The sequence below is a fragment of the Erpetoichthys calabaricus genome, chromosome 10 (assembly GCF_900747795.2).
Source record: "Erpetoichthys calabaricus chromosome 10, fErpCal1.3, whole genome shotgun sequence".
Lineage (NCBI taxonomy): Eukaryota > Metazoa > Chordata > Cladistia > Polypteriformes > Polypteridae > Erpetoichthys > Erpetoichthys calabaricus.
Window position 1 is genome coordinate 82,509,817 of NC_041403.2, and position 22,315 is coordinate 82,532,131.

The 22,315-nt window shown below is 37.7% G+C and overlaps 1 non-coding gene across 1 annotated transcript; it reads right to left on the bottom strand.

Moving 5' to 3' along the window:
• Positions 1–21,816: 21,816 nt before the first annotated feature.
• On the bottom strand, positions 21,817–22,007 carry LOC114659833 (U2 spliceosomal RNA). Its single transcript, XR_003717599.2, has one exon. It is a non-coding gene; the product is annotated as a U2 spliceosomal RNA (small nuclear RNA).
• Between the last annotated feature and the right edge of the window lie 308 nt (positions 22,008–22,315).

The following is a 22,315-nucleotide window of genomic DNA, read 5'->3' on the forward strand; positions in this document are numbered from 1 at the left end:
TATTTGGCTAATGGGTTGCTCAGTGATGTAGAAGGCATTATTGTAAGTTTAGATGTCAGTTTGATTTATGCATTTGGTAACATCAATGAGCGGTGTTTTCCCTGTGTTCTTGTTTCCACATGTAATCTAAACATTTGTAGTTAAGTTGATTGGGAAATCTAAACTGGCTTGTTTAAAATATACACATGGATTTCTTTTGCTATGGTCTGCTGCCCCATTCAGTGTTGCTACTGACATGTCTATGATGCTGTTAGGTCAGGTTCAGACTCCTCAGAACTCATACTCCACCAGCCATTTCACAAAGTGGATTAGGTGTGCAATGTAACTATGAGAGACTTTAGTTACTGTCTTCCTCAATGCATTATATAGATATTAGTTTAGGTAAACTTTATTAATCCTGTGTGGAAATTCAGATGCATAGAGCAGCAGAAACATAAAAAACAATACAGGCTCACATGATAAATAATACAGCCAATCATTTGATAAATAAATACATACAAATAAATTTCAAAAGTACATTTCCAGGAAGCACTGAATTGCCTGATAGCAGCAGGCACAAAAGACACCCCGAGGTGCTTCTTAGCACACCGTGATGGAATGAGACTGTGGCTAAAACTGCTCCAAGAGACTGTCTCCTGGAGGGGATTTTTCATGATGGCATCCAATTTGACCATGATCTTCTTTTCTACAAGAGCTTCCGGTGTGTCCAGGGTTCGCCCAGTGATGGAGCAGGCTTTCCTGATAAGTTTGTTCAGGCATTGTGCTTCTTTTGTGTTCAAGTTGCTTCCTCAGGAGACTGCACATTGGCTACTATGGACGGGTAGAACATTTCTATCAGTTTGCTGCGTACATCAAAAGACCCAAGTCTTTGTAGGAAGTACAGTCTGCTCTGGCCCTTCTTGTATGGCGCCACTGTGTTGTCAGACCAGTCCAGTTTGCCGTTTATGTGAACCCCCAGGCACTGTACCACTTTCACGTCCTACACTGAATGGTGATTGATCTCAGCGGCTTCTTGACACATCAAAAGTCCACCATCAGTTCTTTTGTCTTGCTGTTGTTGTCCCTTCACTACAAGACAAAGTCCTCCACAGCTTTCCTGTATTTTAACTCATCTCTGTTATTAATGCAGCCTATGATGGACAAGTCATCTGAAAATTTCTGTAGATCGCAAGGGCTGGTGTTGTCCTGGAAATCTGTTGTGCAGCAGGTAAACATGAAAGGAGACAGGACAGTTCCCTGAGGTGCTCCAGTATTACACACCATCATATCTGACACAGAGTCCCTCAGCCTCACAAACTGCTATCTGTTGGTCAAGTAGTCCATGATCTGGGAGATATTTTTAGATATAATTTTTTGTGGCCTCATTCCTGTGTAGTATTCTTTCTGCTGTTCATTATTTTATCCATTACAGGTTTTGGGAGTCCATCCAAGTAGCAGGATATGCTTCTGAACAGGAGGGCATAATAATGCATGGGCACTCACATCTGCACTCACTTATTCCATCTTTTGGATTTGGGAAATCACTAGAGGACACGACAAAACAACCCCTGTGAACAAAAGGAGAATGGACAAATTCCACACAGACATTGATCAAGATGAACAATTCACCCTGGTTTCAGAAGCTGAAAGGAAGCTGTGTGCATTTGCCTGCTGTACATTATGCTAACACTAAATGAATCTCGTGACTGCTAGTTAAAACACATTCATTTTCATTATGTTTGATCAATATTGCAGTGTTTGCGGCTATGACAGGAGGTAGTTGTTACAAAAAATTTAAGGCTCTACAAAAATTGTGCAGGACAAATAAAACATATCATTCTCTTTTTATACAGTCATTGAATGTGAGAAACGATATAAATATGGTGGACCTGCTCATTAATATTAGCTTCCTTTTCATGGTGTGGGGACCATAGGTGCACACAAAATATCAAATAAGGCCTCACCAGTTCATTGTGTGGTGCTAGCATCACCTCGTCTAACCCAACGTTTGTTGCTTTCAGTCTCACAGGACAGCCCAGCACTGGATTTGTGTTTTTCATAGACTCCATTCTGTGTAGCTAAAAATATGGATAGATCCACTGCTGTGGGTTTTGTATACAGAGATCTTGTCAAGTTTGGTCTTTCATTTTAATGCTAAATGTTGGGCATTAGTGACTCAAAATGAAAATGAAAAAAAAAATCACATTTTATTATTAAAATCTTATTTTGGATGAGGCAAACTTTCAATCAAGAAAAATTAGGAAAACGAATTTTTTTTTTTTGTTTTGTCATAAATGGATAAGGGCTATTCAAAGGCATCTAACAAAGAAGGGTGATATGAACAAAGTGAAGACAAGCAAAAAAAAAATCAGTTAATCAGTAGTGCAAATAATTACCAAATACTTTTATCCTTGCATGGTTCAGAACTAGTAAGCAGGAAAGGTGGGTCTGCTGAAATGCTGACGTCATCCCACATGCAGTGTTTGCTTAGTGCAGGCACAGAGATGAGTGATTTACCACCGCTACAAGTGTGCTGCTGCATTCATGTGGTCTCACACGCTTGATCTGTGATCATTTACGACTGTAAGCTTTTACCACAGAACCTTTTAAAGTAAATAAGTCAAACCCTAAACAGTAATAATACTATCTAGTAAAAATGTTAATTTAATTTATAGCCACTTATTAACTACTTAAATGAGATCACTAACAAATTACAAAACAAACCACACCAAAAAACTAGAATTAAATAATAAACAATAAACCCCAAAACACAGACTTGAATACAGATCACTATAAATAAGCATTCTTCCATTCATAAATACCAGTAAAACTAAAAAGATCTTGCTGTCTGACAAGGACACAAAAACAAATGCCTGAGCAGTGCTGAATAGCAAAGCTTCCCATTTTATTTGTTGCTCAAGTGAATGCAGTCGTCCAGGATGCTGAAATTTAAGACCCTATTCCCTTATGTGGAAATTAACTGACAAAAATAAAAAGAAACAAATTAGGAAAAAGAAACAAAAATTGAAAAATAAGGAGAAACAAGAGAGGAAAAAAAGAAAAACTAAGACCAGAGTCTAGGCAGAAACAAGTCAATGGTTGCACATATGATACACATTGCAGTGAATGTATGACAACAGAAGAGCTCATCAAATGGGAGTAATGCTAGTTTTTGACAATGATTTAGGACTAGTGGTCTCAAAAATAAAAGCTGATTTTCAGTGTATTTCTGAAGTGCAAAATGAGGTAAAAAAGTCAGATGAATAGACTTTAAATGGAACAATGACTGGATTTTTTGCCATTTATTGACAGTGTCATGCCACATCTTTTCTAACCTGCTTAATCCAGACTAGGGTTGTCATGGTCTGCTGGAGCCTATCCCAGCTAGCACTGCACAAGGCAGGAACAAACACTGGACTGGGTGCCAGTCCATCGCAGGGTGAACACACACAAACACACCAAACACACAGTAGGACCAATTTAGTGCCACCAATTCACCATTTCTTTGGACAGAGGGCGGAAACAGGAGCACCCAGAGGAAACCCACGCAGACACGGGGAGAACATGCAAACTCCATACAGAGAAGACCAGGAAATGAACCCTGGTATCATAACTACAAAGTGGCAGAGTTACCACTGTCTTATTCACAATGTACTATTATTATTATTATTATTATTATTAATATTAAAGCACATCATTCATGGCATAAAGATATGTTGACTTTAAATTCATTGCAAAACAGCAGAGCATAAAATGAAGAGCAAGATTTTGAGTCAGATAGATAGATAGATAGATAGATAGATAGATAGATAGATAGATAGATAGATAGATAGATAGATAGATAGATAGATAGAAACTTTGTTGTTTACAGAAGCTTTTTAAATAAATAAATACATAAATAGACAGATAAATAAATAAATATATATATATATATATATACACATATATATATACACACTCATAGGGGCGGCACGGTGGCGCAATGGTAGCGCTGCTGCCTCGCAGTTAGGAGACCTGGGTTCGTTTCCCAGGTCCTCCCTGCGTGGAGTTTGCATGTTCTCCCCATGTCTGCGTGGGTTTCCTCCGGGCACTCCAGTTTCCTCCCAGAGTCCAAAGACATGCAGGTTAGGTGGATTGGCCCTAGTGTATGCTTGGTGTGTGGTTGTGTTTGTGTGTGTCCTGCGGTGGGTTGGCACCCTGCCCGGGATTGGTTCTTGCCTTGTGCCCTGTGTTGGCTGGGATTGGCTCCAGCAGACCCCCGTGACCCTGTGTTCGGATTCAGCGGGTTGGAAAATGGATGGATGAATATACACTCATACTATGGCCTGAACACACACCAGAAAGACTAAAAAGAAAGAAAGCCTCTGTCTTGGCTGTCACAGTCACAGTGAGGCATTATACAGACATATTGCTGTTGGTATAAAAGAGCCCCAGCGGCTTTTCTTGATGTGCAGCATTGCTCATAATGGAACTCAGTTTTGTTTTAATTCTCTCCTTCACTAACACCTCCAGGGGGTCCAAAGTGTATGCCATAAATAAGCTTGCCCTTTTAATTAGCTTGTTGATTCATTTGGCCTTTCCTTTATTGGTACTTTGCATTACAAAATATTTCACAATACTAGAAAGCTAAAAATCACCCCATGCAGAGACTGATCCAGTTAATAACAGATATGCTAACAATTTGTGGAACCCTTAGTGAATAAAAAGACACTAAATTAGCTCAGATAATATTTATGTGTTACAATGATGCACAGATCAATGTCATGAGGACCTGGTGCCTATCCTTGCACCATCATTGCAATGTAGAAACCAGTCCTGACCAAGGCATGAGTCCATTGGGTGCACCGGCACAGACAGAGTAATACAGTTTACGCAGTTAAGTGGCAAGAGGATTGTCGTGAATTATACATCGGGGAAACCAAACAACAACTGGTGAAGCGGATGGCACAACACAGAAGAGATACCTCGTCAGGCCAGGACTCCGCAGTCTATTTACATTTAAAGGACAGTGGTCACTCTTTCAGTGATGAAGATGTACACTTCCTGGACTGGGAGGAACGCTGGTTTGAGTGAGGAGTCAAGGAGGCCATTTACGTGAAAAAGGAACAACCATCTCTGAACCGAGGAGGGGGCCTAAGGGTACATCTTTCACCATCTTAGAATGCTGTGATTGCAGCCATTCCCCAACTCTCTATGAATGGTACTCATGGCCATTGATCAATGGACAATTTGCATATCATTGATCACACGGCCCATTGTTAGTCAATGGTGCTAGTTTCGTTCATTATGCAAAGGTACTGTTTATAAGGTTGGAGAAACCTGTAGTCAACTGAGACTGAGGAAGTCACTTGGATGAGTGATGTAACATATCTCCCTGTCCAGATGAACAGAATCAACTTTCTAGAATTTCCTTGCCTGGATTATTGAGCATGCATCGAGACATCATAGGACATACATTATCATTGTATCATTGTATTATCATTGTAGTTCATTAAATTAAGAGTGCAACAACCAGAAGTACAAGTCAAGAAAATACCCAGGAGTAAAAAAAGCACAATTACCATCAGAGTCAAATAAAAAAGTAAACAGGGAACAGGTTAACTGTAGTCATATATTATATAAAGGCAACTGGGAAAATTGGTTAATAGACATTTACTTAAAAGAACTGTACACTCTGAACTCTGTCTGCCTTAGCTTCTCTGCTGGCTGGATTCCTTGATTGCCATCTGCTTCCCAGTTTGGATGCTTCTAGTCAAATTAATGTTGTGGCAATCTATTCTGTTCTGTTAGAGTTCATCCTTTAGTTTATTTGCAGACTTTGAGTTTTGTTTAGCTTTTACAAATTAGACCTACCCACTGGAATACCAGATGTTACTCGTTTGTCCGCACAGAAGGCTCAATGGACCCTTCTTATTTGTAGAAGAACTTTTATCTTGAGTTTCTGGAATCTCAAAAGAATATGTAAGAAAACTACCAAAAAAAGCTAAAGCAAATAAAGGAGAGGGAAAACCACAGAACAAATAATCTCTAAGAAATTTGTGAACTGGGTGCTGAAAGGAAGTTAGTTTATCAGTTAAATAATTAAAAGCACTAGAAAACTCCAGACAAAGAGGTTAAACTGAACAATGCAGTCAGCCAAAATGGAGATTTCCATCTATAGTAGATATGATCTGTTAACACTTCATCAGTAATTTACAAAGAAAGTACTTTACTGCAAGGAAAAAAGTAAGGAAAAATATGCAGATGATCACAAAGGGAAGCTGGGATTCAAATGTAAAAGAGAGACAGACCTGAGAGAGCTCTTGGTTTTGGGTTTGAAATATTCATAGCGGGAACAACTGGTGTCTTTGCTAAAATGTTTATAGAAACAGTATCTATACAACTTCTTCACTTTTATTAACAAATATTCAGTATTAAAAAAAGAAGTTTATAGACACCACTGAGCTAATCGCATACAGCATTATCACTTTATTTCATATAATGAAATTTTACACAGAAGAATACAGATCTAACCCAAACATTTTTCTACAGTATTTTTTTTTGATTTTCAAATCTAACACTCCTATTGCCACCTTAAATAATTAATCCATATCTTCATTTACTTAACCCACTAAATAAAATTTTAGGGTTGAAAGTATACTAGTTGATGTAGTAGTTGAGTAGTCACGCGCATGTACATAAAAAACAGCTTGAAGGCTTGGGTGACGGTACTTCTCTGCCGAGACAGGAGGTAGTACTGTGTACTAATGACCTCTTTTCTTCCCCTTCTGCTGAAATAATGATTGACAGCTGACATCACCCCAGGAGTTCGTCTACCTGGACCCACTTCTTCCTCCCAGAGTGCCTTAAATACAGAGGAGCCGCTATCCTAAGTAGCCAACCCTAGACAGAAGTCGGAATGACTCGATTTACTGTTATAACACACATTTGCTTTATATTTATTATTGAGAATTATACAGGGTGTGCCCCAAAACTCTAAACTTGTCCTGTGGTTGCTTTCACAATATATATATATATATAATACTCACACATATATATTGTCATGCATGCATGCATGCTTGAGGATCTCAGCTCAGGTAATCCCAGCATTATACCTGTGGGGCAAGAGGGGGTGCTTACATTAACCATATCTCTGGTTTCCTCTACAGAGTGGAGCTGTTGTCAGGAGATGATGCCTGACACTGCCCCCACCAAGCATTGAAGGCCATGTCCCTTACTGGGAGCAGACAGCTTTAAACGGGGAGATTACAGATCATGGTGGACATATGAACCCAGGAAAGACAGAGATAGAGCTCTTCTCAAAGAAACTAATCATATTATGCAGGAGAATTGTATTATTTGCATTCTGTTGCCTTGAAAGATTTTCTTTTTACTTTCTCGTATACAAAGTATAGGGAAAGTATTGTAATCATCCAAAAATTCGATGTTGAGATTTTGATGAATCTCAACATTTTAGACCTCCCTGACTTTCTCGCATACGAAATATAGGGAAAGTATTGGAATCCTCCAAAAATTCCATTTCGAGAATTTAATGAATCTAGATGTTTTAGAACTCCCTGAGTCCGAAAATGCCATTTTTGGAATTATGTATGTGTGTCTGTCTGCATGTGTGTGTGTGTGTGTGTGTGTGTGTGTGTGTATGTAAACACGATAACGCTTGAGTATGCTTTCACTTAGGTCAACCAAATTTTGCATACAAGTATTTCTGTCAACGTTTGCGGTATTTCCGCTAATCGGAAATGGTACTTTACCTGAACACATATTCAATTTTTATTTTTTATTTTCTCAGGAAAAGTCTGGACTTCATGATGTTTTATTGCTGCTGTCTTTCATACTTATTATGTTTATTTTATTATTATAGTGTATTGTGTATTTTAAGTATTCTGCCTTGAAGCCGAGTCCTACAAACAAAAAATTTCATTATGTGCATGCATAATGACAATAAAGAATTCTATCTATCTATCTATCTATCAATTGTTCAATATATTATTAATTTGATTTGATTTGTTGTTGATGATTCTGTAAAAAATATAATCATTGTCTTGAGGTTTACTCCTCAAATATCCATCCCCATATCTGAGTATACGAGAAAATCTAGGGGAGACCACTTCCAATTTTTTTGTTTTGTTCACAAGGTAAACAGGGAAATGCTAGGTTAGCACCCCAACAATTCTTATATCTCAGTACATCTTTTGGTTTACAATATATATGTAATTTTTTGGTTGAAATATTCTGATCTAGTTACCAATACGCAGGGGAATTGTTGTACCAATGTAAGCATTAACAGAATTGTTATGAAGGGAGCATCAATTTCACTGGTCTACAAAAAAATATTTTTTGTTTGCTTCTGGGAACTTCAGAGCAGCTCTTTATTAAGTTTTTTACATTGATTTCATATTTGAAATGGAATTAAGCTAGCACGTCCTAGTTTCTAAAACTGTCAGGTTTTAGAAATACACATCATTGACGTTTTGACACTTTTGAATATCAAAATAATATACCAACACGATATCTGGAGTTTGGACTATGTCCCACCAAAATTGCTTTGATGTGTTTATTCTGAAAACAAACCAAAAGATGATACCAGAGACACGTTAAAGTATATTTATGTCAATTTACCTCAATATAAAAGTGAGGTCAGCGTGCCCAAAAATGTTGGAGGCACTCGCTTTTGCGCTGGTACTGCACATCTGTCTCTCTTTGCAAGAACCAACAGTAGTCACCCATCATGCTCTGAGTGAATTTTCCCCGATATCAGTTTTCCATCACCTTTCTATCTTGATGAAATCTTTCCCCATGCTCATCTCTGACATCGCTTAGATTTGGTGGAAAAAAGTTGAGACGAGGATATAAAAAATGCATCTTCAGTGACATTCTGGCTCCTGTAAGCTGATATACTTTCAGCATATTCTCCGCAAGCTCAGTATAATTCTCTGCTCTGTGCTTGTCAAGAAAATTCTGGACAACCTGCACGAATGAGGGTGCTGATTCAGTTGGCTTCAGTTTCTTTTTGAAGTCATCGTCAAGCATCAGTTCAACAAAAACACCTTCCTTAATTTTGGCTTCACTTTTCTTGAGACCAAACTTATTTCTTAAATACTGAAATGCATCGCCTTTAATGTCCAGTCACCCTAGTTGTCCAAGACCTGGAACATCATAACTAAAACACTGGATGTGCTGGACAGAAAACAGTTTTCAGATTTGGAGTCAGCAAGTGAAATTTGTTAAAGTAGAGGTGAAAGAATCCCAGTAGCAAAATGCTTGCTGACCAGTGTTTTTAAATGTTGCAAGTCGTTTAAAAAAGAGAGAGAGAAATATAAACAAATGACAAGACAACAGAAATAATAGAGATAGAAATTAAATATTACTAAAGCACAAATTTTGAGAATGGAATTGTCTTCAGTAGATTGTCTTCATATTGGAAAGGTTTTTTTTAATTTTGATATGATATACATTCTGACACTTCATTCCCCCTGTTTTCTGCATATTAATCAAGAGTATGAATTATTAAAACAAAAGTACAGTTAGAGGTAACAGAGGAAATTCCCAGAATTCAACATTGTTGTTCTCTTCCTTTACAGAAATACATCCTCAGATTGAAAGTTCTTGTATTTAGTTCTGCAGTATTCGTTAACCACTGGAATTATTGTCCTGTAGGCAGACAAGCTCAGCTGGCACCACAAGATTTTGATGACAGAGGTTATGGTTGTGAAAGACAGTTCCAGTAGCTGTATCCAAATATGCGAGCAAGGGGTCCTTTTTTCTGCCATTAGTGTACTTTTGGCCCTAAAGTCTTTAACTTGGAAATGATGATTTCAATCTTTGTGTCTTCATTTGTACTGTCATCTTTGTCTCTCTTTGTTACATATTTTCTACTATATCTGCATAATAAGGCTCATCCTACTCGGAGATAAAATGGATGGAATCAGATGAACTATGTTTGTCTGACTGTTCTTTTCAGGTGCCTCTTTCAAAATGTCATTTTTATATTGATGATTTTCAATTTCATGAAGCCCTTTCTTTGCAGAACCTCTACACAGTTTGATTTCTGCCTCAACCTTCCTTCACTACAACCCCGAGTACCTTCTCAGTGACAATGTTTTTGCCTAGAAAATAAGAAGAAACATATGAATATTTCAAAAATCTCTTTCTATCTGTGGATTTTTGGTATTATTGCATAAAAGTTTTCACACTGTAGAAGAGAAGCTAAACGTTTGAGATCTGTCATAATATTGTGTGATATAGGTGCTTAGTTGGCGCGGACCCGACACAGATTGACAACAGAGGCACGTGTAAAATAAACAAAAGAACTTTAAATTTCTTCTTCACCAGTGGCACACGTCTTCCCCGTGAACCCTACAGGCACAGCACAGTCCCAAAATACAATGAAAAATTACCCCAAATCACACTCTTCTTTCCACTCCTCCCAGGGCAGCTTTGTCCTGCTCCTCCTTCTGACTCTGGCACCCTGAGTAGTGGCTGCAGGCTCCTCTTATAGCCCACCCGGGAGTGCTGCAGGTGCTCGTTGACCTACTTCTGGCTGCAGTTCCGAATGTGGCTGCGCTCCTGCCCAGACGGACTCGTTAATCCGTGCAGCTCTATACAGCTCACCCTGGCGGAGGCCACAGAGCCCAACCAAGATGAGGTCCGGTGTTCCACGAAAGTGGCCCCCAACGCAACCCAGGGGGGCTACCAATAAAGGTTCCGAGGACGTAGCGTGGCTCCCATGGCTGCTCCCCCGGATCTAGTGACACAGGGGCATCCCAGTCGGGCATGGGTCCCAGCTGTCCGCCACAATGGCCAAAAACTAAGTCTGAAAAACATTTGTAAGACCTGATGATGTGTAAATCCATTTGTTCACTGACAGTACCACTAGTAAAATACTTGTCCAGAAATGAAGGATGAAAGCAAAATATAATAAAAGTTCATGAGTTGAGGTTTTACTATGAATAAATATGGTGATGCGGACACAGACATTTTCATAGTTACTGCCTTTGGTGAGAGTCACATTCACCGAATGGATAGTTGTGTCCAAGCTGCTGTAACTTCTTCCACCAATAAACTGGCACACTGTCACTTTAGCAGCACCCTTATTCTGTGAGCATTTAGAAAACAATACTGTATTTTACTGCATTTTTTGTTTGTCTCACCTGGTGTATTCCTCTCATTATTTGTACTTTGGACTTCCCTTTTTTCTCTTTAGGAAAATGTTATAGAAATAGAAGAATACAGTAGGGATTGTGTAGATTAAATTAAAAGTAAAATAAGTGCAATATTCCTTATAAAATTCAGCTTCAGATTCAATATCACCCTCAACCCATCTGGAGAGCTATGAAATTAGAGAACTCATTATGTAGTTGACAGCCAAAAAATTTCGAAGAATCTAAAGACTTAACAGGTGCCTTGTGTGCTTACTTAAGGACACTAATACATTTCCAAAATTGTACAGAAGCTTTGAACAGATTCTTGAATACAAAATTATATTTTTTTCAGTTTCTAAATTTATTAGATCACCCATTTCCTACTATGCTTTAGTGACTTGTTTTTATTTTTTCACTTAAAATACGGCAACATATGATTTTTTACTGAAATTCTTTGTATGAAATTCTGATTACCTTTTCCAGTGCTGCCTCAATGCATCTGAAGAGGAAGTATTTGAAAGGGATTACTAGAGTGCCTAAAGGTCTGAATATCAAACATCTTCCATGCATTAAAAATTTTGTAAGTTAAGGATGGTTTAAAAGATTATTTTCATGTAAAAGTGTAAATGGTGCTTATGTCTAGAACTTTCAGTGTCTTCTACATTGGTACCATATTCTGACCGGGTGTGGAATAATCACATTCCTGCTCAGTAGGTGGTAGAGGTAGTAGTCGTAGGTGCATAGAACAACTACACATAAGAGCACTTCGCGCTGGACTTCCTTTCCAAAGCTCACTAAGCCAGCACAATTCCATGATAATGCTCTTGGACCTCCATGTGCACTCATTTTGATGGATCTTAATTTACAGATGCAGTAAGGGCTATATTTGATGTCAGTGTTGAAATTTTCCAGCTATAATGTTTATGAAAATCTTTACATTTTCAATCTTCAGTGACATGTTTCATCAGAAATAAGAAATAATTGTAACATACAGATGTAATTGACCGGACTTATACAAAGCAAACTGTATATGTCGATTGCTTTTATTGATAGAAACCCCTACATCATCTAAGCTTCCAGAGGTCCTGATATTTCAGGACGCAAAAAAAAAAGCATTTGACAGAGCAGAATGGTAATAAACTGTTTTATATTTTTTTATTATATATTAAAAAGACAACTATGCAAAGACCTGAAGATCAAAACAAACAATGGCATGGAATGTAACTTTTAGTTTTACTGCTAGGTAACAAATGTACCTTGAGACTATGGAAGGAATCAGAAGATAACAAACCACACTGGTTTGCCTTGGAGAAGTTAAGTTGTTCAAATGTTCGTCTTTATGGTTTGCTCTGAATGTGCAGGCAGGCATTGCCTGAGACAGTTGATAGCATGTGAGCTGCAAGGAGACAGCTGTGAAAAATCAGGGATGCATTGTATGGTGGCTGCGGAATAATCCTAAGAAAGCAATATTCCTTGCTTTCCACCTCAAAAGCTTCAACCCTGACCAAAAAATATTTTGGCATTTCAGAACTCACAAAACCACTTTCAAAACAAATTTACAAGTCGATTTCACAAAACTGGACGCAAAACAAAATCCAGCTGTTTTGCTTATTATTAATTACTAGCTATTTCTGCTTTACTACTAATCTGGTGGTGCAAAACTCATTTATTATGGTACCAAAGTAGAACATGTTTACAAAAATGCTGTTTTTAACTGCTACAGTGATGATAATTATGTATTTTAGTCAACTTTACACTACACAATGAAATCTATGGCACTAACCAGATCAATGTTTCCTAAGGGGGGGTCCCACAATAACATTTGTCAGCTGGGTAGGGGCCTTGGTTAATTAAGCAAGATAATCGACAAGCATGCTCAGAGTGTCAACCTACTACACAACCCACTACCAATATAAACAATAGCCACTCATGACCCACCAACTGCAGTCGGCAACCCAGTGGTAGAGAAACACTGCACTAGATATCTGAACATTGGAAACATCTCTGCTTCAAATTTCATTTTCCAGTAAAACACTGATTTTTGTATGTAAAACTGAGAAATGTTTTGAAAAAGAATCTGTCAATCTTGCATCAATATCTACTAGTTATTATTGATAAGGATATTGGCAGCATTTCTAGACTCTATGAATTTATTTTAAGGTGTGCACCACTAGAGAATACTAGGTGACAATGGTAATGGGGTCCTTCAATTAGAATCTCAGATCAGGAATGGGACCATTCATAAGATCACTCTTCTTCAACCTGTGCAAACTGTGGTATACTACAACTAAAAAGTGGATATTGCACTCACGAAACTCAACAAAAATTATATAAAATATATTAGAGACTCCATGACCCACACCAGAAAATATCGTCTGAAATTATGGTATTAGCGACTGAATGCAGACTGTGAATTGTGCCATTAAGCATCAGCGTCACTAGACCACATTTTGAAAATGCCTCAAACTCAAATAAATTTGCTTAACTGTCAGATTAATATTCTATTACACTACAAATGTTTCTTAAGAAATCTCAATCTATTCTACATTGCTTCTTATAAGATCACATGTCTGACTGGCTTTTACACAATTATTTATTTGGTATTTTGAATTATCACTACAATTTATGTGTTATTGGTATTCTATAAATTTCTATACTCCTATATGACAACTATTTTGTCCATTTCACAAGAAAAATTAAAGAGCTTTCAGAAATTCAAGCAATAATTATTTACTACTAGTATTGTTACAGGGGTGTCCAACTCCGGGCCTGGAGGGCCGCAGTGGCTACAGGTTTTCATTCTAACCCTTTTCCTAATGAGTGAGTAGTTTTCACTGCTAATTAACTCCTTTTCCCTTCATTTCAATAGCCCTGTTTTTAAGGATTCAGTCCTCTGAATTGATTTGTTTCTTCATTAAATGGCAGCCAAACAGAAATGAGACGTGAAACGAGCCAACAGATGACCAGCTAAACTGGGATTTCAAACTCCAACCAATTTCACTCCAACCAGTCTCTTAATGAGAAGCTGATTCTTGCTGTTAATTTAGCCTGTTATATAATTCAATGGCTTGTTGCTGCTCTCATTCTGCCACAGCAGACATTTCCAAATCTGTTGATTTTTCTGTTTTTTCTGTCATATGGTGGCTTGTTTGATGTCTCATTATTGTTTGGCTACTAATTAAGGAAAAAGAGACAATTAAGGGGCCTGAGTCAAGTTAATTAAAACTAAAGCAAAAGAAGTTAATTAGCAGTAAAAATGGCTTACTAATGAAGAAGATGGTTAGAATAAAAACATGCAGCCACTGCGGCCCTTGAGGACTGGAGTTCGACACCTGTGGTTTAAAACTTGAAACAATCTAATTTTCTTTACATGCAATGGTTAAAAACTTCTTCAGACTTTAGTAAATATTCATTAATGCAATTTTAAAATCAGACTTGTTCCAATTAACCCTAATTTTGATATGTCGATATACATGAGCAACAACCTTATATTATTGTATATGCTCAGTTCAAATATGTACTATAGCTCTCTGAAATGGATAATGCGGGGCATTGAGTAGGAGTTTAATTTAATTTTAAAATGCATGCATATAATGTTGTACTAATTGTATCTGTATGTTTTTTATTTATATGATGTGTTTTATAAACACAGGAAACTTAAAAAAGTGAGTTACTCATCATCTTCTGAAGTAATACTGCTCCAACACTTTCTATTGCTTCATTTGAAAATGTCAAATCCTTTTCAAGCAGTCCAGCTTTCTCTGTTTTGTCTCATCCTGGGTTTACATTTTAGTGTTTCTGTGTCCCAGAGGCTATATGCTTTCTAGTAGATTTAGCAGATTGTCGGTCATTCCTGTGAATCTTTCTAATACAGTTATTTAGTTCACTCATGATGGCAACTGTGTCAGCTTTGCCATGATCTAACTATAATTCTAACCCAACAGTGATCTGCCCACGACATTGACGCTATATTTACAGAACCTACACACATCATTTAATGTCATTTAATGTCTGTCTTGTAATATACAAAGCCACTGGTTTTTGTTTTCTCAAGATGACCAATACAGATTTGTGTCCAACAGAGCATATGCTTTTCTTTTAGGACCTTGGTCATTCTCTTTGAGAAATGCTTAGATGTTGACAATATTCATCAGTTTAATTAGCTGTTCATGCACTTGCTTGACTCCATAAAGTATTTTCTCTGTTAATTATGTCTATTAGGTTGGTCAGTTCTTCATTGTGTCATTATTAAAAAGGAACAACAACTGTTTCTACAAGCCCATCTGAAGGTTAGTCAACTTTGGAGACCTATTGAAGTCGTTCCATTCTTAGTTATCACTTCGGCCATATTTGGATTCATCTAGATGTTGATACAGAAAATGGTCTGGTACCAACTTTTAGCACTATATTACACTTTCTGTTTAGTTTCCTTAGCCTGTGCTGTTTTAAGGCTTAAGATAATATTAATGGATTATCTTCCAATATACATCCTGTGAATTACATCAATAAATAATTATTTATTTTTCCAAACTGAATACAGCATTCTGAGTTTTCCCTTCTGGTTCAAAGAACCCCAAATTGCAATAAACAACTCTGGACAAAATATGATTCCACACAGAGCGGCTTGCAATTATGACAAAACTAGTGATTAAAATGATTGATTAAAGAAAAAGTTAAAACACAACAAGTCAACTATAGCCCAGAATATTTACTTATGGCACTGCTTCTCTATTGAAAGGTTACCCTGTAGTATGTCATGTTCAGTTATTATTTCCAAATTGTGTTATAAATGTCAAGTGGGAAATTATTTCTTTCAGTAATTATGGTCGGTGATAGCAAATACTTACGAGATTTAAGTCAGCTATGGTATTACTACTGCTTGCTCCAAGCCTGAGCTATTCCTACTATTGCAAGGCCAAACGTTATACACTGAAAACCTGAGAAGCACCAGAGGCTTACCAGAGCTTACTCCGGCTTCAGCCTTGTGCCTTTTTGATGTCATTTTTTTTTTGTGCTGATTTTGTGGTTGGTGTGGAATTTCTGGCTTCTGGTTACTTTTCAGGAGGCAGGAATCACAAAAAGAATGGCAGCAGTAATAGAATGCCCACAAAAAGACACACAAAAAGCATATATACATAGGATGAAACATATGCACAGTTATATACTACAGTATATCTATATATACATATAAAGTATAGTTATTATGATTAGCTATTCAGTAACCTTGCATGCAAATATAGGTATATTATTTATTATAACAATCCAGCTACAAATAACATATTTATAATACAATACAGCTCAACCTGGGAAAAACCAAGCTTCCTGTGATCCCAGCCAGCCAGTCTGTTCAACTCCCCATCTTTGTACAGCTTGGCTCACTGTTGCTAACATCTGCCAAGTCAGTACACAGACTTGGTGTGGTGATTGATGAGCAGCTATCTTTTTCTGACCACATTTCTACTGTTTCTTGTTCATGCAGGTTCACACTGTACAACATCTGCAAGATCAGACCTTATCTGACAGAATATGCACCACAACTTCGGGTCCAGGCTTTAAGTTTGTCTGGTCTACTACAATTTGCTCCTGGCGGGAGTAACTGCATGTGCTATCAAGCCTCTGTAGATGATTCCAAATCCACCGGCCCATCTTCCTTTCAACCAGCCAAGAGGGCACACGTCACTCCTCTCTTCAAATAGCTACATTGGCTCCCTGTAGCAGCACGCATCAAGTTCAAATCTTTGATGCTTGCCTATAGAATAGTCAATGGGTCAGCACCTGTGTATATGGAGACACTGGTGAAGTGCTATACTCCTGCTCGTCCACTCAAGTCTGCCAGGGAACAGCATCTGGTGAAACCACCTCTATGTGGCATCAAGTCTCAGTCCAGACTCTTTTACTGTGTGGTTCTGAATTGGTGGAACAGGCTGCCCACCTCCATCCATTACTGCTGACTTCCTCTATGTATTTAAGAAATGATTGAAGAACCATCTGTTCTGTGGATATATGTAAAATTGAAAAAAATAAATATGATACTTTATATTCTTGGTTATTTGTTTAATGTCTTTATTAATTTGTAATCTATGATTGTAAATGTATTAGATCTGTTCACTTGTGGCAAACAACTTTTGTTACCTGTGATATTACTCTGGCTGAACAAAAAGGCCCTAGCCTTATGCTACTCAATTATGTTTACAACTTTTGTAAGTGACTTTGGATGAAAGCGTTTGTTGAGCGAATAAAAGTAAATGTAAATGTAAAGTACATTGTAAATGGCATTGTTTTAAAGATGATAATCCAGTTAGCTACCCAGATAAATATTTCAAAATCACATAGCAGTATTTAATCATTTAGGCTGGAAATCACTTGGTATAAAAACATGAAAAGACCCTCTACAAAAATCAAGATAGATGGGGAGGAGTCATTAAATCCATCACTTTTCCAAACGTGCTTAATAATATCAAACATTCACATGGAGACGGCAGAAATTGTTTCAGCATCAGGTACAAGGCAGAGACCAAGAATGGATAGTCCATTGTAGTGTACAGTAATGCAAAAAGCCATGTTTGTTTATAGCTGGCCATGTTAGATTTATCACTCAAGCTAACCTTCATGTTTTTTTGTATATCTACAGTGATAGTTTAACAGGCCCCCCAGTTTTTAATTGTGCTCAACCACTTCTTATGTGATATAATTACACTATGTGTTGCATTAAAATAAGGTTACCTCTGTACCTCATTTATAAACAATAGTAACAAAGTGGTGCCTCCAACTTGAGTAATTAGTTGAAAATGCATATATCTGGTTTAAAAACATGCACAGTAATGTGGAACATGTAAACTTTGCATGGAGTAACAACAAATAAATTGAGGGATATTATTCTTAGACTTTACAATGCACTGGTGAGACCACATCTGGAATATTGTATGAAGTTCTGGTCACCACGCTTCCAAAAAGACAGAGCAGAACTTGAAGCTGAGCAGAGCAGAGTAACCAAGTGCATCCCAGAACTTAAGGACATGTCCTACTCTGGCAGTTGTAGGGAATTAAATCTGTTTAGTCTCAAGCAGAGGAGACTGCATGGGGACCTAATCCAGGTCTTCAAAATCTTCTGCCGCATTGATGAAGTAGAACCAGCAGATTTCTTTCAGCTTAAGGCTGAGTCGCATACTCGAGGGCACCAGTGGAAATTGAGGGGAAGGGCAATTAGGACTGAAGCCTTTCTTTATACAAAGAGTTGTGGGGACTTAGATTAAACTACCAGTTTATAGCAGAAACCTTCACAACCTTTTCAAAGTATCTGGAGGAGATATTGGGACAGCTTAGCTATAAGCTAAACAAATGAGCTTGATGAACTGAACTGTTTCTTTTTGCTTGTCAAATTTCTTATGATTTTCTTTTTAAGAGGGCCAAGATTTGAAACATTAGTCCATGGAGATGTAACGCTAGCACAATTTTCGTTACTGAATTCTTGAAATGATTTAAGTAAGGCTTCATGCAGTTCAAGATGCTCTCCGACTTTCACATTGTTGCTTTGTATTGTTTAACGTAAGCTAGCCTGTCATCAGTGCTGGGCACGAATCTTACAATGAATTGACTGACTCTCATAAACAAAATAAAATGAAAGCTTATGCTGGAAGCACTAATGTGTCATCAAAAATCAGCATAAAAAAAGAACACAGAAAACAATTCTCAACCCAAATACTGAGTATTGTACTCTCTGTTTAAAATGATCATGACAATTAAAGATTGCAGCTGTAACTGCAGTTTCATTTTTCTCTTTGAACAAAGAGCACAGATGTCAGAGGCCAATTTTGTTGGGTTTTTTTTTGGAGCTGCCAAGGAGTTTATAAGACAGCCACCGATCTGCATATTAAATGTAACCTTTATTGTTCACCAGGCAGGCTTAAATTCCACAGAATATTCAATAAGCTGCAAAAGCAGTAAGTAGTGACATTTTTTATTGTTACTACAACTGGGTTGTAGTTGAAAGGCAAACAGCACAAGTCAGAAAAAAACAAGTTATTGGGGGGCCTACCATTCTTATAGAGTAGGCCGTTTACAATATTCTGTATTTTTTGCACAAAAAAGCGGTGTTTCTGTCACAATTCAATCTCACAAACTCTCCCTGAACACTGTATAATATCTAGTTAAAGCCAGCAGTGTGTGAAATGGTATTTTAAAATAAATGAAACCGACTAGGATACAGAGGAGTGGAGGAATATTGCGATGTCAAGCTGACAGACAGGCTCTGAAAAGTAACAAGAGTTATCATCTTAAAGAAAACTGGATTAAATAAAACCCACGACCGATGGTGCATTTCCAACTCTGATATTGACACGGCAGTGGCGGGGGTTATTTTTCATTGTCTCATCAAGACAAAGCATTATGGGATATCAATCTCAGCCCCCCCCCCCCCCCCCCACCACCATCACCACCACCACCGACCACCACCACCCCCACTGTCACATAGACCTCATGTAAAGTGCTTTGTATACATTTTATTATGCTCTGCATTTTCCAGAGTTCAGTCTAGGCATGCACCTTTTAGTATTTACCAAAAGCGATAAAAATTGTCAAAGTAGGAATATGCAAATTTTTAAGTGGCTATGCTGAAAATCAAACCTGCTGAATATACATTTCTTCTCCCCGAATTTTACTTCTATGTTATCTGCTAGTTTTGTCATTTTCGCAGCATGCAGTCTTCAGATCTGTGCATCGTTAATTAGACTAATTAGTCAACATGATGGAGCTATGATTAGTCTTTTATTCCTGTATTCCAGTGGCGATTTCTTAACAATGCACGTGGGCCTTGTCTCTTTAATGTCACGGCCCAGGAACAGAGCCAACCTGTTTTACACCAAGTAAGCTTATTACGAAAAGCCCATGATTGATTGATTATGGGTATCCTTTAATTAGGGGATATCAAAGAGTGCTTTTATTTATTCTGTGAAGCTTGACATGTTGGGAGCAGCAAATAACCTCTCAGCAACTGTTTTTTAAAGATAAATGCCAGCATTTCTTGAACCGTGTGGTCAGATCAGTATTTAAAAAAAAAAAAAAAAAAAAAAAAAAAAAAAGAAAGGATTAGTATTTTCCCAGAAATCATGAACCTGTGCAGTCACAGATTAGTCAGACCCCAGAGACTAGAGCTATGGAGCAGAATTTGTGATGCCTGCAATGTGCACCTGCCGGACAGTGGCTATCAGTCTGCTGACCACATTTGACTTTTTTTTTTAATATTTCTTTCTTTGCGTTCAGCCTTTGATATTTGTTAAAAAGAAAATAGGCTCTTTTTGTAAAATCTCCTAGAAAGATTTGTTATGATTCTCTTTTATGACTTGCTTTACCACATCTGTCAACGGACAACTAAGTGTTTACAAATGATGCTCTATAAATTATGTGTGATTAAAATCTTTCTCTTGTCCCAGTAATGGCAATCATCAAAAGTGCAATAAAATGTCATTTACAAAGGCAATGTTTAAACTGTTTTCAATAAGACTTTATTTCAGGTCCATTATAATCTTCACTTGTGGTCCACAATAGGCTGTTAGAGTGATTTTATTTATTTCGTGGAGTTTGATGTGCGAAGTGAGAGAAATAAACAAAATGCATTTCAGCCAGAAACACAAGTTAGAGTCCACTCGCTGCGAGGCTGCAAGACTGCCTGCTGTCTGCACAAACAGATAATGATAATAATTTATTAAAACATAATTCAGTAGAGACTCCAAGGCATGGACCTGTCTAAATATACAAGGTATATTTTATATCTGCAGTACAATCAGAAAGTATTCAAACCTCTTTGCTTTTTTCACATTTTGTTATGGTTCAGCCTAATGCAAAAATTATTTAAATTCACATTTTGAGCAATACAGTACACTAGAATCACAAAGAAAAAACAGGATAGTAAAAATATTCACAAATTTATTAAAAATAAAAAACTGAAATATCACATTAACATAAGTATTCAGATAATTTTTTACAAATTTATTTAAAATAAAAACCTGAAATATCACATTAACACAAATATTCAGACCCTTTACTCAGTACTTAGTTGAAGCACCTTTGGCAGTGATACAGGGTCTGAATACTTTCCATAGTGTATATAGAGCATAAAAGTGTGCTAAACAATATAGTGTATAAATGATACTGTGGCGGGTGGGACGCCCCTTCTACACATGTTCTTGGGGGATCAACTATGGACTACTCAATACCTCCCCTGGGACGCTTGGTGGCAGTCTCCATGGCTGACAATGGTGCCTCAGTTTCCCGCAGGGCTCCAGGGAAATGGAGTCCTCCACAGCCCTGTTGGGATCTGGGGTGGCCGTCAGGAGGAGCTGCATAGGTCCCAGAGCCCTGCTGGACAAATCTTCAGCCCCACCCGGAAGTGCAACTGAAACCAGGTGGTCAAGCACCTGAAACACTTCCGGGTGGGCTATAAAAGGGGCCAGCCACCACCACTCAACGGTTGTGTTTAGTGCTTTGTTTGGGACTGTGTTGTGGCTGGGGGGTTCACGGGGAAGACGTGCCCTCCAGCTGAAGAAAAATAAACCTTTATTTGATTTTTATATTTGCTGGGTGCAAGAAGGCGCTATTGTTACAATAGATAGATAGATAGATAGATAGATAGATAGATAGATAGATAGATAGATAGATAGATAGATAGATACTTTATTAATCCCAATGGGAAATTCACAGGAGAAAGTGCACTGCTCCTGGAAGTACTGCAATACAAAGTCGATGTGCGGAGTGGACGGAGCAAGCCCCTATTCCATCTCCCTGTTCCAAAAATCAATTTAATATATGGTCCCCAGATAGGGGACGTATCAGATATTAAACTGATAAGAACAGATACTACACTTGATCTTAGCTAAAAGGCTGAGAAGCGATGATACAATACAATACAATACAACACAATACATATATATTTTATGTATAAACACACACTGAAGCATTAAGCACAGAACTATTTATTCACACAGTACCATTCCATACACCCAGATTGCCATTTTCTAACCTAAATGAATCCAGTTCAGAAATGCAGGGGTCTGGTGCAAAGTAGGAAATTGTCCATCACAGGGTCCCCAATTTTATACATCCACACTCACTCTAAAATTGATCAACGTTTAGAGCTGGCAAATAAAATACTGTACACATCCTCGGGACGTTTGAGCATCACACGCCGTCACACACGTGTG